The sequence below is a fragment of the Neovison vison genome, chromosome 8, assembly GCF_020171115.1.
Source record: "Neovison vison isolate M4711 chromosome 8, ASM_NN_V1, whole genome shotgun sequence".
Lineage (NCBI taxonomy): Eukaryota > Metazoa > Chordata > Mammalia > Carnivora > Mustelidae > Neogale > Neogale vison.
Window position 1 is genome coordinate 124,414,096 of NC_058098.1, and position 4,113 is coordinate 124,418,208.

The 4,113-nt window shown below is 49.5% G+C and overlaps 1 pseudogene; it reads right to left on the minus strand.

The window, feature by feature from the left end:
* Positions 1–1,678: 1,678 nt before the first annotated feature.
* LOC122915796 lies at positions 1,679–2,503 on the minus strand (annotated as a pseudogene).
* Positions 2,504–4,113: the final 1,610 nt, after the last annotated feature.

Genomic DNA, 4,113 nt, shown 5'->3' on the forward strand with positions numbered 1-4,113 from the left:
ATGGGGCTTCGAGCTTATGATTCTTGGATCTGGGGAGGGCACCACCTCGTACCTTTCTGAGGTTTTCTTTTTTTTTTTTTTTTTTAAGATTTTATTTATTTATTTGACAGACAGAGATCACAAGTAGGCAGAGGGGCAGGCAGAGAGAGAGGAGGAAGCAGGCTCCCCGCCAAGCAGAGAGCCTGATGTGGGACTTGATCCCAGGACCCTGAGATCATGACCTGAGCCGAAGGCAGAGGCCCAACCCACCGAGCCACCCAGGTGCCCTCTTTCTGAGGTCTTAACAAAGAGTCACAGCCTCAAACTTGATTTGGTCTCTACCTTGAAGCCATGTCTTTCTTGGAAACTTGTGGGTTAGAGAGACTGGAAATACAAAACACTTTATTTCATTTATTATTATTATTACTATTATTTAAGAGAGAGAGCGAGCATGCAAGAGTGAGCAGGGGGAGGGGCAGAGGGAGAAGGAAGAGAGGAATGTCAAGCAGACTCCATGCTGGGTCAGGAGCCCTTGAGGCTGATCTCATTCCCATGACCCTGAGATCATGACCGGGGCTGAAACAGGGGTCAGATGCTTAACTGGGGGAGCCACCCAGGCACCTGAAACACCTTATTTTGGAAGCCAGTACCCCCCACCTCCTCTCTTCCAAATTCGTATGGGACACTGAACAATTCCTCCTTCCAGTCCCTTAGAGCAAAAGTCTCTAAAAAAAAAGAAAAAAGACAATTTACACTTTTAACATTCTGCCAGAAAATTCCTTGAGCCAGATTCATAAGCTTATTAGGGAAGTTCTCTACCTTCTAATTTCCTGCTGCGGACAGCTTTGCGGGACTCCTGTCACTACTCCCTGTTTCACTGCTAGAAGACACAGGTGGCTGCCTTTTCCCCCTTCAGTAAATTTCCCCCCAGACCTCCAGCCTCCAGGCTCCCTGCCCCCTCCCAGCCTCCCTTTGCCACACAATCCAAAGCCAATACTGCATGTTTGTGCTTTTGTTATGGTGCTACCTTAGTTCTGTACGCTATCCATTAGTGCATAACAAATCACTCCAAACTTGGAGTCTTAAAACAGTATTATTGTTTCTCTCATGTTTGTAGTCAGCTGGGAAGCTCCTGAGTTGGTTATACTTGGGCACATTCTTAGGGCTGCACGATAACTGCAAGGTCAACGGGACTGGAGTGTCCAAGATGGCCTTACCCCGCGTCTGGCAGTGGGTGCTGACCAACAGCGAGACTGACTCTGTTTTCCTGCACTTGGTCTCTTCTCTAGGCCGGACTGGCTTCCTTACATGGCAATGAGAGCAAGTCCTACTGTGCAAGCCTCTGCTTGTGTATGTGTGTCGTTTGTCCCATTGGACAAGTCACGAGGCCAAGTCAGAGTTGATGGGGGAAGGCAACACCCAAGGGCCTGGGTATCATGAGGCATGACTCCCTGGGGACCATGACTGTTCCAGTCAGCCACACCATGCCTCTAGACTCAATGAGTCTTCTTCCTTGGGCTCCCTGAGTGCAATGGACCTCTGTTCAAATGTACTCAACATAGTCTCTCTTTATTTTTTTCTTTATTTTCTTTATTTATTTGACACATAGTAGGCAGAGAGGCAGGCAGAGAGAGTGGGGGAAGCAGGTTCCCTGCTGAGCAGAGAGCCTGATGCAGGACTCGATCCCAGGACGCTGAGATCATGACCTGAGCCAAAGGCAGACGCTTAACCCACTGAGCCACCCAGGAGCCCAATATAGTCTCTCTTTAAAATGGTCATTTCTGTATAGCTCACTGGCCATCTGTAAGCTGCTACTGTTTCTTTCTTTCTTTCTTTTTTTTTTTTTTTACTAGGAACATAACTTTTTTTCTTTGGGGGGATGGATGGGCAGATGTCTAATCTCAGAGCTTCTGGCTTCTTGCTGCCCAGTAGCCTTGGTGATGTTCAGCACGCTGAAGAGCACAGTCTCACTCAAGGGCTGGCACACACCCGCGGTGACAATGTTGGATGGATGTCCCTGAAATGGGGAAGGGGGACACAGGTGCATGGATATGTTCTTGTGGCATTTCTCAAAGTAGCTGTACTTTAGGTTGTGGTGGAGGTAGTCTCGGTGGGTGAAAATGGGCCTTTGCGTCTTCATCTTGGTCACCCCCCTAGATGGGATCTGCCTTCAGATGGAGACACGACCTGTAAAGGGCCATTTCTTGTCAGTATAGGTGTCCTCAGTGGCCTCCATCGGCATCTCAATGCCCAGACTGATGTTTCTTTAGTATCGCAGGAGCTTCTCTTTGCCAGTTTCTCCAAACAGGCCCCTCTTCTTATGTTGGAAGCTGGTCAGCTGTTTCTGGTACACATGCTCAGCCTGAATGTCCGCCATCTTCCTGTGCATCTGAGGAAAGTCTGTAAGCTTCTTTAAGCAGAAATTTCTAGGTTTGTCTTTTAGACCTTCTATTCTATTGATAGCCTAGTACACAGTAATTGTTCATTAAGAGTCTCATGCTCTACTGACTGAGCTAGCCAGGCACACAGTAATTATTCATTAAATATGAGCTGTTAGTAAGAAAGTTCTAGAAACACAGCACAAGGCATGGAAGTTTGTGTGGCGTTGGCATGGAGCTCCTCCTTGATGTTTCTCACTAAACACCCAAGTACTACACAGGTTCTCAATCTCTTCAGGTCCATGACTTTTCCAGAGTTCTGAGGAGCCACGAAAGGATGTTGACTGGTGGGAATGCGGTTTAAGCTAAGTTAGTCTACGAACAGAATACAGTCTCCTCCATCATAATCACAGTTAACACCTGCATCCCAGCCAGGTGCAGACCCTTTGAGGCCCAACCCAAGCCCAAGGCCTCCCTCTCCTCTCTTACGGCCACAGCTCTCATCACATGTTCTGACCACGAGTCCTGGGTTTTGAGGAACTTGAAATCTAGTTGAGGAAGCAGAATGGGCACATATGAGAAAATCCGAACTACTTACAAATCAACATGTCAACCAAGGCAAAAGTCAGAACACAGCCATTGGGGCCTGGTGGTGTAGAGGATACAACACAGAAGTGGTCAGAATGCAGGGAGGCTTGGTCTAATACACTGGCTCTTTGGAGAAGGTGGAGTTCCAGTTTTATCTAGAAACAAGGTATGGATGGATATTGGTGGGGACAATAGAGGATGATCTAGTATTAGTGTCTGGAAAGGTCTGGAGTCAAATGAATGTGGTAGGAAATGAGCCCTCGATGTGTGGTAGAGAGTAAGCAGATCCGGAGGCGGAAACAAAACAGGGTGGGGAGATAAGTAGAGGACAGATGTGCATTTAAAAGCCTCAACAAATCAAACTGGACCCAGTGGGTCATCTCGGTACCTGAGATGGCCTCTGTGGGTGAAGTTTGTTTCTGGAGTTTTCCCTCACCCTACAGTGAAGTGGTTTTGGATTTGGGGCAGTTAAACAAGGGAGAAGTAGAGGAGGTGGAAAGCTGCCCCGCCCCAAGGGGGAGCCCAGAGCTCTGGGGGCACCCTGGGATGGTGCCACTGGCTTGGAGGGAGGGACTTGGCCTTCCCGGGGTTCCACGCGGTTTGCTACAGCTGTCCCTGCTCCTCAGTTCCAACAGGTGACTCTTTTCCTTTCTGCGTTTGGGCTCTGCCGCTGCTGCATCTCTGCAACAGATGGAAACATCCCAGTGAGAGAAAAAGGAGGAACTTTTCTAGGCACACCGTGGTTCTAGCGCACACTGGAAGCACCCTTCACAGGGCATGAGATGAAGCCGCAGAGGCCCCTGTGGAGGCCCAGAGAAGCCCTCAGCAGGGGTGACCCAGGCCCTGGAAAAATCCACGGTGGGGAACAAGGCGCCGAGGGCTGCCACAGGCTGAGCTCTGAAATGCTGAGACGAGGAACGCGAATGTGCTGAGGCGTGGAGCCGGGGAGGCTAACCGCAAGTCGAGGAAGCAGCGAATGCTGAGACTCGAGAAAAGGCAGAACAGCTCAGCACGGGTAACAAGGAAGCACTTTCTTGTGCTGGGGCCTGCTGGGCTCACGCGTCCTTCTTTCTGATTCTAGAGAGGGGCCCAGAAGTGGGGCTCAGAAGGGCACTGGGCATGCATAGTTCTCTTCTCTTTCTTCCCTACATGGTAACAGGGACCCGAA